The sequence below is a fragment of the Sinohyriopsis cumingii genome, chromosome 2 (genome assembly GCF_028554795.1).
Source record: "Sinohyriopsis cumingii isolate HCF-2022 chromosome 2, ASM2855479v2, whole genome shotgun sequence".
NCBI classification, from domain to species: domain Eukaryota; kingdom Metazoa; phylum Mollusca; class Bivalvia; order Unionida; family Unionidae; genus Sinohyriopsis; species Sinohyriopsis cumingii.
In genome coordinates, this window is record NC_142962.1 from 19,914,726 (window position 1) to 19,927,925 (window position 13,200).

Sequence of the window (13,200 nt, forward strand, 5' to 3'; positions counted from 1 at the left end):
CTAACTTTTCTTGTTTGGATTTCGTTTTTAGGCGTTTCTTGGTGGTGCCTAGTTGATTACATACATGTATACTAGGGAGTCTACACTCTTGACACATTCTATGATATGTACGGACTGATTGAGAGAGACAGAGAGAGAATGAATCGCAGAAAAAGAAATATGAAATGGGCTAAAACGTAATACGGGTTTGAATAACATACATGTAAATAAGGACATATATACTTCCTAAATCGGAAAAGAAGTAATTCTAAGAATAATATCGCCACTATTAGCCGTAAATGTGGTACCGCCGCTGTGGCGATATCATTATTCTCCCAATGATATATTTCAATGTCTTATTATGAAATATACAGTAAATAACATTACCTTCATCACTACTCTGTTTGAAGCCGTCCTGTTCTAAGTTATGATCTTCTATGAAATTTTTGTTGTTCTTGTTGATTTTTCTCTGCTTTTTCCATCTGTTTGCAATTGTTTTATACAAGGGAAGAATGTTATCTGTGTTATTAGAAGGTGTTGGAAACACTGTTTCTCTATCAAACGTTTAGTGTCCACCATGTGTGATATGACTAGGGAGTCAATCAGCAGTGTATACATACATTTTTTAGGATTTAAATATTAAAATGTTATGAAGGAAAAGATAGAAAAGAAGATTATTGCTATGTTAACTCCACGAGTATATTAACAAGCTATAAATTGCAGTTTATTTTTTAAACATTCTCCAACGTATATTTGAATATTACATTACTTCATTTAAAAACATCGCAACGAGTTTATATATATTGCAGTTTATTTTTTAAACATTCTCCAACGTATATTTGAATATTACATTACTTCATTTAAAAACATCGCAACGAGTTTATATATATATATATATATATATATATATATATATATATATATATATATATATATATATATATATATATATATATATATATATATATATATATATATATATATATATATACTAAATGTGAAAGTACGGAACTGTTTCTATCTCCGTTCTTGACATCCACCCCAACGATGGTTTTAGTTTTACAACTCTTGATCACATATGCGCATCATCCGAATTCAACAACAACTTAGAAACCAAATACAGATCAGGGACATACTATTTTGAATCATCAGGCCTACACAGGTTTAGATACAACCAAGACACACTTAACAGTGTCAAGAAACAACAATAAAACTAAACGCGATCAAAAGAAACCCATTAGATATACTATGCCTGTGAGTTAATTTACCGCAGACTTAGGAAGCGTCTTTCACCATGATAATTAAAATGGATGACAGGAAGTATTTGCAAGACGTTACTTCAGTATCGCTAATTAAAAAATAAGTTACTATTATTTAACATAATGATTGAAATGCTTACTAAATGCCTACGAACCATCTATAAATCTCAAACTTGTGTTTATTCTGTGAACCATGTATAAATCGTAAACTTGTGTTTATTTTTTCAAGCAGTATCTTATTTAGAAAGACCCATTGTGTATATTATTATGATCATGAACTAACGCAGAAGAGACATTACATGTGTAAACTAGGTTGAGACGGACGAGGGCCATAATGTAAGCGTCAAAACTTTAAAATACACCGGTGTTCTGCTCTGGCAGGGACTAATACTAAAAAAGTAAGTGTTCTGAAGGATTGAATGCCATTGCTCAAAAGAAGAGGTATTTTACTTACCGTCCACATACAAAGCTCAATCGAGATAAATTTATAATGTACAAGCTAGCGGCCCGTTAGGCCGCGAGAACATAACGCTCACGCTCCTGCAAATATCGTGCCAAGCAGTGGTCTCCACCACCAGGAATGTCCGGGAAAAAATGCGTAGTGCAACTTGTTGGTCTAGGGTTTAGCTAATTGTATTGAAAAGTACAAGACATTATTATCAGCAGCAATAGTATCTACAACCATTTCATGTCTTCTGTCCCTTATTTATTCTCATACATTATTACCTAGATGACCCAGGTTATTTTGTACGCTATACCACTTAATGAAATTCCACCTTTAAATATACTGATACCGTTATGTCAATAATATATTTATGTATTTATTTACATTCAATGGGGAAAAGAATTCTAAAAAAAGCTGTGATTCTTGAGTTCTGACCCAATTGCTGTACATATGACAACGTCATATATAATTAAAGTAAAGCCATTGTTTTTTTGTGTTTTTTTTTAAAAATAGGAATTATTATACAATCACAGCAAATATTGACCAATGATATTTGCATCTGCTAATGACAGACCTATAAAAATGAAGCAAACTTGTTATGCATATCTATTTTTATAACTCCTGGTACATGATTTTTTCTATAATTTGTGTAATTTTTATGCTTGACTGTAAATTGTAATGGTTATCTATAGTTAGAAAACGTACGTGCATATGGTCTATTTAAAGATATTAAAGAGCGTAAAATTGCATAGGATCTATAAATACATGCTTAAATTAATTTATTAAAAATTAATTAAATTAATTTATTAATAATTAATTAATTAAAATTATCATATAAAGCAAGTGCTAATCCGCTACACGAAAGCAAACTCACACTTGCTTATAAAAGACTAAAAATCTTGAAGACTTCCTAATTAATTCTAAATTAGAAAAAACATGATATAGAAAAGGACCATCAACTAAATGTAATAGACCTAGATGTTCGCACTGTTCTTTTATTAATGAAAATACTTCTTTCAATAGTAATAATAGAAAGAAACTTTTAATATGCGTTGCGATACTAATTGTGCAAAATCAAATGTTATTTATTTGATCACATGCAAAAAATGTGGCATCCGATATATTGGACAAACCATTCAATAAATATCTAAACGTATGAAGCAACATGGATCACACATAACAAAATTATATCGATCAATCATTCACATCTCATGTTGCCGCACATTTTTACTAGAATTCTCCTTTCAACCTATTGTTATAGCGGATTTTGAGATGGAACGTTTCCTAAAGGAAACCTATTGGATTCAGCGTCTTAATAACGTATATCCAAAAGGCCTAAATTTCAAAACACTATACGACATTCATTAATCATTTTTTTTAAAAAAATAATTATGTCCCTTTTTATAATTAGTTAAGAATATTTTTATATTATTCTAATTTACGGAATAACTTAACTATTGAAAGTATAAAATAATATCATAAAAATAAGTTAACTAATTCTTTAAAAGTGAAAGCGCATTTCAAAATTAATTCTCAATAAACTATGATTAATTTTTATAAAATACTTTATTATAAGTATTATGCACACCATAGTTTTTTACTACATAAATTGAGTTCTGATGAAATATTGAACATTTGTCAATAATATATCAAGATTTGATTTTTGATTTGTTTTGGTCATATTTTTTTATTTATTTATTTTTTAAAAAATTTATAGAATTTTTAAATGTGCATTATACATAATTTAAAAAAATAATACAACTGTTTATCTCCGTTTATTCATAAATTTTAAATACATGCTTACATATGTGATGACAGTTACTAAAAATAAAATTATTAGTAAATATGTTTACGAGAGTCTGCCTTTGTTCCCACTGGACAGGCCGTTCATGTGGTATCTTAGAAGAATTAAGCTAATTCCTTTTAGATGAGCTAGGTCACATGAATAGGTATTTTGAAATATTAGATTGAGTAGTACGATCTGTCACATGAGGTATATGGCGACATATAGTTGTTGTTGTTGTGCGGTTTAACGCCATTTTTCAGCACACGATAGGCTATGCATGGCGGCCAGTATTAATGGTGGAGGAAGAACCCGAGAAAACCCTGGGAATAACCACCGACCCACGAGAAGCTACTGGCAAGCTTTCTCACACACCCACATTGGCCGAATCCTAGACTCGAACCCACGCAGACAGAGGTGAGATGGCAGTGATCTGTAACGGAGGGCGCTTTAGACCACTCGGAACCGCTCCGGTGGCCTAGTGGTTAGAGCGTCCGCCTCCGATGCTGGAGGTTGTGGGTTCGATCCCCGGCCGAGTCATACCAAAGACTTACAAAAATGGTACTAACAGCTGCTTGGCTTGGCGCTCAGCTTTAAGAGGTTAGTGTTAGGACTGGTCGGCCCGGTGTCAGGATAATGTGACTGGGTGGGACATCATGCTACATGTCTGCGGCATGATGCCCCATTGCTAGACATCACTATAAACTGCCACATTGCAGACATCGTAGCGATATAACTGGAAAATTGTTAAAGCTACATTAAAAATCCAAATCACACATCACAGACCACTCGGCCACTCGGGGCCCCACATATAGTTGTAATAGACACTTTGAAGGTATATATAAAGAGAGAACTAAACAATCAGATTTCATTCATATTTTGGACTCATTCTTATTTCTTGTGTTCCTGTTGTAACACCAGACCTACAGACGTGATTTATATTGTACTTAGATATTATATGAGAGGAAAAAACATTTGTTTGGACTGGTCAGCAGAAATAGAAAGTGCTTATTAGGCTACAATTAATTTTGGAACTATTGTGAATTATTCAAAGAAGTTTTGGACAAAGTCATTTTGACAACGTTACGATTCTTGGCGGACCAGTACGTTTCATGTTCTGAAATTTATACGGAATTTTCATTGTTTTGCAGTTTAATAGAAATTTATCCGAATTATTTTGGATTCACTTCATAATGCTCTGAGTTCCTCTCACATTTTCAAGTATAACTGTGATAATTTAATTATTTGTTAAGTTTTACAAAACTTGTTGGTTTTTCATCATTCAGTTTCTTAGTTTATGACGTAACAACTTCTATATGACTATAAGATAAGCAATCGTTCATCAACAACACTAATGATGATAAGAGCGGATCTTTAGTTTGATTGAGTCTAACTGGTTAATCTTCGGGCAAAAAACAATCCAAGAAGGCTGACGTTCACTGCTCTCGATTTTCAGATGCATCCGTTGATAGATGTAAACAATACTCTTCGGTCTGAGCTGCTAATAAAATGTAATGCAGTGCTGTCCAACCTTTTTGACACCATGGGCCACTGAAAAATGTTTTTCTTAAAGCCGAGAGCCGCAGCGGAAAACTGAAAAGCAACGAATATGTAGCTGCTCGAGCTTTGGCGGGCCATTTAAAATCAGGCCGCGGGTTGGACAGCACTGATGTAATGTATTTAGTTCTTTACAACACGGAGAGACCGGCTAAGTGTCCAACATGATGGGCCTAATTTGGAGACAGTTGACATTTAATTTTATGGGTGGTTGGAATTTTATTTTCAATTGATCATTAATGAAAAGAAATAGAACTTATGATATGGCAATATTAATTTCATTTGCAGATAAATACCAGTGCTAAATACAGATATCATTCAAGATTTGAACCTGCTGGTAAGCTAGACGAATCGTGTTGTAACATGTGAAACTTAAATAAAAGAAAGAACTTATTCAGTACAATATATGTTTATGCAAGCAGACTCTAAAAAGACTTAATGCCAAATATATAAATATAGTAAGTTATAACTTGATGGGAAGTAATGACGATATAAGTAAACAGGATGTTTTATTTTATGCAAGTGTGCGAACTAGTGGATGTTTGAAGATAAATAATTGTATTAATTAACTGGAGTGAAATGCAAACTTATTTTTACACTACACTCAATAGGTATCGATATTAAGACAATTGGATACCTGTCACACAGGAATACTACGTTAGAATCCCACAGTGTACATATGTTGTAAAAAAAAGAAAAGAAACATTGGCGCTTCCACCTTTAATTAGGAAAGAGACTTATGTTACTAAAGATATTGCTGTGCGAATATACACAAAACATAGCAAAACGTAACCGCTAAATAGCTATCTTTTCGCGAGATACCGGGAGAAATCGTTTTTTTTCTTCCTGCTACAGTTAGCTGACAATTACATCATTCATTCGAGCAGACAAATAGCTACAATTTAACTGCAAAAAATAACGGATTTAGTAATTATTACCTTATAACTTGGTGTAGCATATAAACAAATTCGTAATTTGAATGAGTAAATAATTATGATTGACAACGTAATCAATATTTGGTACGTGGTTGAAGTAGCGTGCTGACGCATGCCCTGCCTGGCAATAACAATCACTAGGATGCACCATGACTAACTGGCAGTGATATTATCATTGCGAATAATGCGAATCAATACCAATTAGAAGAGTTCATTAGCCCCTCCATCGCATTTCAGCTGTATCACTCAGCAATACAAGTCAGCTTACATATCACCTAGGGTTAGAATCAATGTAATATTATGCTAAGTTATCAGCACCTTGTGACAAGCCGCAAGGTAAAGGTTGTAAAATTCCATTAATCTTTCAATGTTAAGTTAGGATTCGTCTGCACAGCTTTGGTTTCGTATTTGCGAAGATATATCTTATCACGCCAATATACATTACCATTATTAAAACTAAAAAGAAATACGTCAAGACGAACAGGCTTATTTGTCGGGGCTAATCTTGGTTTGTTCTACTGCGCTACTATTAATTTTGATGTAACGTAACTCGCTTATAAGATGAATACAACTGTAAACTGCATAGACCCAGATCTACCGGAGAATAATGCGCCTGCTGATCTGGGTCTGTGCAGTCTGTTAGGAGCCATCTTTACTACTAGCAGATCTGGGTCTGTGCAATTTGCAGTTGGATTCGTCTTACAAGCGAATATAGACGGTACAATTCTATAAGGATCTTACTATAATTGATTGGACATGCGTCCATTTGAAACGTTGTACCAAAGTGCGAAGGTTGAAATAGAACACCTAAAGATTCCTTCATTTCAACGCCATTGTAAATCCTAAAAAACTACTTAATCATGTTTTTTTTTGTTGCTGAAAAAACCATGAAAACGTCTTGAATTAGTGTTCTAATTTAGGACTTGGTAGATTATATGACATTAAGATTTGAGTGCCAAATTCCATTGTAGAGGTGTTGTAAAATGCAGAACTGGTATTTATTGTATAATGAATACTTTAAAACTATGTCGCATATAACATTTCTGGATCATATTTTCAAAAAGAGCGCAGCAGATAGGGATATATGCATACATTATTTAAATACCAAAACGTATTTTTTTTAATGGTCATTTTAGTTTCTATCAAAATCCTTAACAGTCTCATTCATATGTGTATTACTGACCCATCCTTCAAACTATAAATTTCGTCTTTTTGTACTGATAAGGTAATTTTGTATGAGATACACATGACTAGGAAAATCAACGAAATTGCAAATCTGTACGAGAGACACATGACTCGGACAATCAACGGAAGTGAAAATCTGTACGAAAGGCACATGAATGGGACAATCAACGATAGGGCAAATCTGTACGATAGGCACATGAGTGGGACAATCAACGATAGGGCAAATCTATACAAGAGCCACATGAATGGGACAATCAAGGATTGGGTAAATCTGTAAGAGGGTCACATGACTTGGACAATCAACGAAAGAGTAAATATGTACGAGAGGCACATGACTGGGACAATAAACTATAGGGCAAATATGTATTAGAAACACATGACTGGGACAATCAACGGTAGTGTAAATCTGTACGAAGGCAACATGACTGGGACAATCAATGATAAAGCAAATCTGTACGAGAGGCACATGAGTGGGACAATTAACGATAAGGCAAATCTGTACAAGAGCCACATGAATGGGACAATCAACGATTGGGTAAATCTGTAAGAGGGCCACATGACTTGGACAATCAACGAAAGGATAAATATGTACGAGAGGCACATGACTGGGACAATCAACGATAGGGCAAATATGTACTAGAGACACATGAATGGGACAATCAACGATATGGTAAATCTGTAACAGGGCCACATGACTGGGATAATCAACAGTATGTTAACAGTCTAATGGGGTTTAACATAAAAAGCAATGGAACGGTTAAACCAAAAAGTACAAAATAAAAAAAATAATGATATTACACTCAGCGTGAAAGCCAAACAGTCCCTTAAAACCCATCATAATGTGCTAATTATAACCTGTTTTTTTTTATAAGTGCACAGTCTATTGGTCTATAATCTATTTTTTTAAAAGTCTTTAGGCTAAAACCGATTTTTATTGCTGTGTTCAGAACAACCATCCATGAGTTATATGAATAAAGGTCTGATTTATCAACAACATCGCATAAACCTGCTGTTATGACACATTTCTTTTTGAAACAGTGATATGTTAACTACAGCAATATACTTAACACGAGCCTATATACACACAACAGGACCCACAAGATCCTTAAAGAAGTCTATATTCAGATACCAGGACCCGCATTATACTCAAAAGGGGCTGATGTTCATAAACCAGGATCCAACCGGAACTCAAAGGGGCCTATATTCAGACGCCAGAGCCACAAAATACTTAAAAGACCTAGATTCATACACCAAGACACATACAATACTTAAAAGGACTTATGTTCATGTACCATGACCCACACAATACTTAAAAGGACTTATGTTCATGTACCATGACCCACACAATACTTAAAAGGACTTATGTTCATGTACCAGGACCCACACAATACTTAAAAGGACTTATGTTCATGTACCAGGACCAACAAAATACTTTAAAGGACTTATGTTCATGTACCACGACCCACACAATACTTAAAAGGACTTATGTTCATGTACCAGGACCCACACAGTACTTAAAAGGAATTATGTTCATATACCAGGACCCACACAATACTTAAAAGGACTTATGTTAATGTACCATGACCCACACACTTCTTAGACGGACTTATGTTCAAGTACCAGGAGCCACACAATACTTAAAAGGACTTATTTTCATGTACCATGACCCACACAATACTTAAAAGGACTTAAGTTCATATACCATGACAAAGGGGTCTACATGCATGCAACAGGATCAACACTTTCCATAAAGTGACCTATGTTTATGCACCAGGACCCACACTATACTTAAAGGGACCTACATTAATATATCAGGACCAACACGATTTTTAACGGGGTCAGTATTCGTAAATCGCGACTTAGACCATACTCATCGGGTCCGTATACATACATCATGATCCACACGCTACTTAAAGGTGAATATATGAACAAACCAGGACCCACGATATACTTAAAGGACCCTAGATTCATACACAAGTATCCACAATATACTTAAAGGACCCTAGATTCATACACCAGTATCCACAATATACTTAAAGGACCCTAGATTCATACACCAGTATCCACAATATCCTTAAAGGGATCTACATTGATTCACCAATACCGACAATAGAGCAAGATCACGTCGAGACAGAAAATTCAACTTACATATATATATATATATATATATATATATATATATATATATATATATATATATATATATATATATATATATATATATATATATATATATATATATATATATACTATTATTTAAGGTGGGTCGTGGGCAGTTTTGTCGTCCTCGGACTGGTATCGTGGGCAGATGAAAGCTTCGTGGGCAGATGGAAATCTGCCCATGAAGCACGTCGTCCTTTTCTGCACTCTTGCCACAAATATAAATAAAATAAATGCATATTTACGCTGCTGAATGTTAAATATTCGATAAATATTCATCTGCAAAATAAATAATTGCCTTTTTACCTATTTATTTCCATTTTTTCATTAATGAATTGAATTGAATAGCACAACTTGAGTTACCTCCCATTATGTACAAGCATTTCTTACATGGTAAAAATAGATTGACCCGGAAGTAGTATGTTTCAAATTTACTGCCCATGATGACAGGGGGTCGTTACAAAGAAAATCAAGGGATGGGGTTCTAACCTGTAACAATATAATATGTTAATATTGTTACAGGTTAGAACCCACATCTGTTGATTTTCTTTGTAACGAGCCGCTGTGCCCGTGATTATTATTGTGAGAGATCACAACTGCCCGGGAACCAGGATGTGGAGTGAATAATCTGCCAATGTCGCCAAAAAGCACCATACATAATTACATATATACTATTTATTATGATATCTAAGAAGTTTTCAATAATGCTAATTAGTAATGTACATGTACTGTTTAAGGTACAAAACTGTTTTGCATACTTCATAACTTATTTATCTAATAGTGCAAATAATAGGAGACAGAAGACAGTTAGAAAGAATTAATTTGTCAAAATAAGTTAAATATCAAGATTAGTTTAATGGACGTTTGAAAATTTAGTATTAAAGTAAAATTGCCTATTTTTGAGAGAAAAATCCTAATAGTAATACATGTACTTTATTTAAATTAACAGTAATGTAGAGGATGCTGATTTATTTATGAAATATACCATAAACGTGTGTTTCATGTTCATTACTCCAAAGTAAAATATCCAAGAACCACCTCAGAAAATCAGTAATGACATATTCATGTAAAACACAAAACACAATTCTAAAAAAGTGTTGGAGATGCAGTTATCAGCTGTGAGTCACATAGCTAACACATGTTGAGTAGCAGACTGGATGCTTGGTATGGTAGGAATTGTATTTGCCTTGTCAGAATAGTTGGTAAAGATTGTAAGAGGACTTCCTGGTTGGAAAAAAGTGAATTTGAGAAATGTATTATTTTTTTCATCGTATGTGTCCTTGTTTCACTTCATTAATAATAATGATATGACTTTTGACAAATCTTTTAGTCTGCGTGACTCAATGCTGATATGTGTAAAACAAATGTCGAGGCTGCGACAGATGTGTCCTCTGTAGAAATGGGTGTTTATTAAACTAGGTCAAAATTAGGTAGTGTAAAAATAGGAAGTGGAACAATACACAATATGGAAAACGCTCGCTTTGGAAGACATTGGGCGGACATACAGACACATCAAGATGTACTTAATAAGATTCATACACATATTATATACTGTTGTATAGCTGTCCTTGTATGCTTCAGATTTATACTATTAACATTGAAGTTTGTGGTACCGAGGCAAACGGCAATGGTAGATGCACGTATCAAGGATATAAAGATCGTTAAATTCACAACCGATACAGAGTCAAAAATACCAAAAATTTCATATTGCATTTTCTTACATTTCTACTATCACAGATCGATTTAGACTGATGCGAAACCTATCAATTTATATCAAATTTGTCAAAATCGGGGTTTATTTACTATTGTTATGAGTTATTCACCTGTATGGAAAACGATCGTATAGGAAGACATTAGGCGAAATGACAGACAAAGGAAGACATACTTAATAAGATACATACACATACTATTTACAGTTGTACGGCTTTAATTATATGCTTTAGCTATATAGCAATAGCATCGAAATATGTAGTACGATCGCAAAACGGCAATGGTAGATTCACGTAGCAAGGATATGAAGATCGGTAAAGTCGCACCCGATATTCAGTAAAAAGAGCAAAACCTTCTATTTTGCATTTTCACACATGTCTATTGGCACCGATCGATTTAGTATGATTAGAAACATATCAATTAAAATCAAATTTTTTATCTGATATCAAATGTGTCAAAACCTTGTTTTTGCGATTGTTATGACTTATTCGCCCATATGAAAAACTTTCGTATAGATCGGATCTAGGCGCACGGACAGACAAATAAAGACGTGCTTATTAAAATATATACACACATTTTATAATATTGTATAGTTTTAATTCTATACTTCAGATCTCTAATATTAGCATCGAAGTATGTGCTACAATCACAAAACGGGAAGGGTGTATTAAAGTAGCAAGGATATGAAGACCGGTAAAGTCGCACCCGATATTCCGTAAAAAGTGGAACTTTTTTATTTTGTATTTTCACACACGTCTATTGGCACAAATCGATGTAGGTAGATGAGAACCTATATATTAATATGAAATTTGTCAAAAGCTGTGTTTGTTTACTATTGGTATAAATTATTCACCTATATGGAAACCGTTCGGATAGGAAGGCATCGGGTGCACAAACAGACATATGAAACCGTACTTAATAATATACATACACATATTATTTAATGTTGTACATCTTTAGTTATATCATTCAAATCTATAGTATTAGTATCCAAGTATGTGATACTATGGCTAAACGGGAAGGGTAGATGCACATATCAAGGATATGAAGATCGGTAAAGTCGCAAGCCATAATGAGTCATAAATACCAACTTTTTTATTATTAATTTTCTCGACTTTTTGGGGGGACAGATCGATTTAAACTGATGAGAAACCTATACATTGATATTATATATGTCGAAATATATGGTTGTTTAAGATTGGTACAACTAATTTACCTATATGGAAAATGTTTGTGTTGGAAGGCATTTGGCGCACGGAAAGCCAAATGAAGACGTACTTAATAATATATGTAAACATGTTATATACTGTTGTTTAGCTTAAATTTTATGCTTCATCATCATCATCATCATCATCATCTTTATTTCCTTCCATGGAAGATTACATGATATAAGAATAAATCATCTGAATACAATCAATAAATATAAAAAAAAAAAAAAAAAAAAAAAAAAAATATTCTATATTGGAATACAAATTCTTACACAATATCAATCAACAAAGTGTTCGTCAACTCATAAGTTGCAAGTTTCAGTACCTTATTTACAGAAGATAGCTGCACACTGCATGACAAAGTATGCTGCATACAGGACGAATAGCTTGGAGTTTTCTTTGTCGATTACTCCTGATGGTAACCTTTTACCTAAAAGATATTGTAGTTGCAGTTCATCTTCTGCATTAAATAACGTAATGTGCAGGCTCAGGGGAAATTTATCAGTAAGGAAATCCCAGAAAGAATTTCGAAAGTTCGACATATAAGGACAACTAACACAACAATGAAGTATCAAGTCTGTATAAACATTCCCACATCTAATACACATATCAAGCTGTGTTTGTGGAACAGCAGCCCATAGTTTAGCTACATATGTAAATACCTTAGTGTGTTGTCTAGTTTTAGCCGACTGCCACACTGAGGCAGGTCGTAAGTATTCGTGTATCGAAGAGAATCTATCAAAATCTGCTTGATTAGACATACGAACTCTCCAGAGGCTATTTTCAAGACCAACAATTTTTGACCTTACAATTTCTTTCCAATTATGTTTATCTGGAATTTCAGAATAATGTAAATAATCAGTTAGATACCCGAGCAAGTCAAACTTCTTTGAGGTATAATATAAATTTGAAATTAACCCGCAGCTTGACATGCATCCGCTCAGAATGAAGTGAAATAACGCAACGTTAAACACACGTT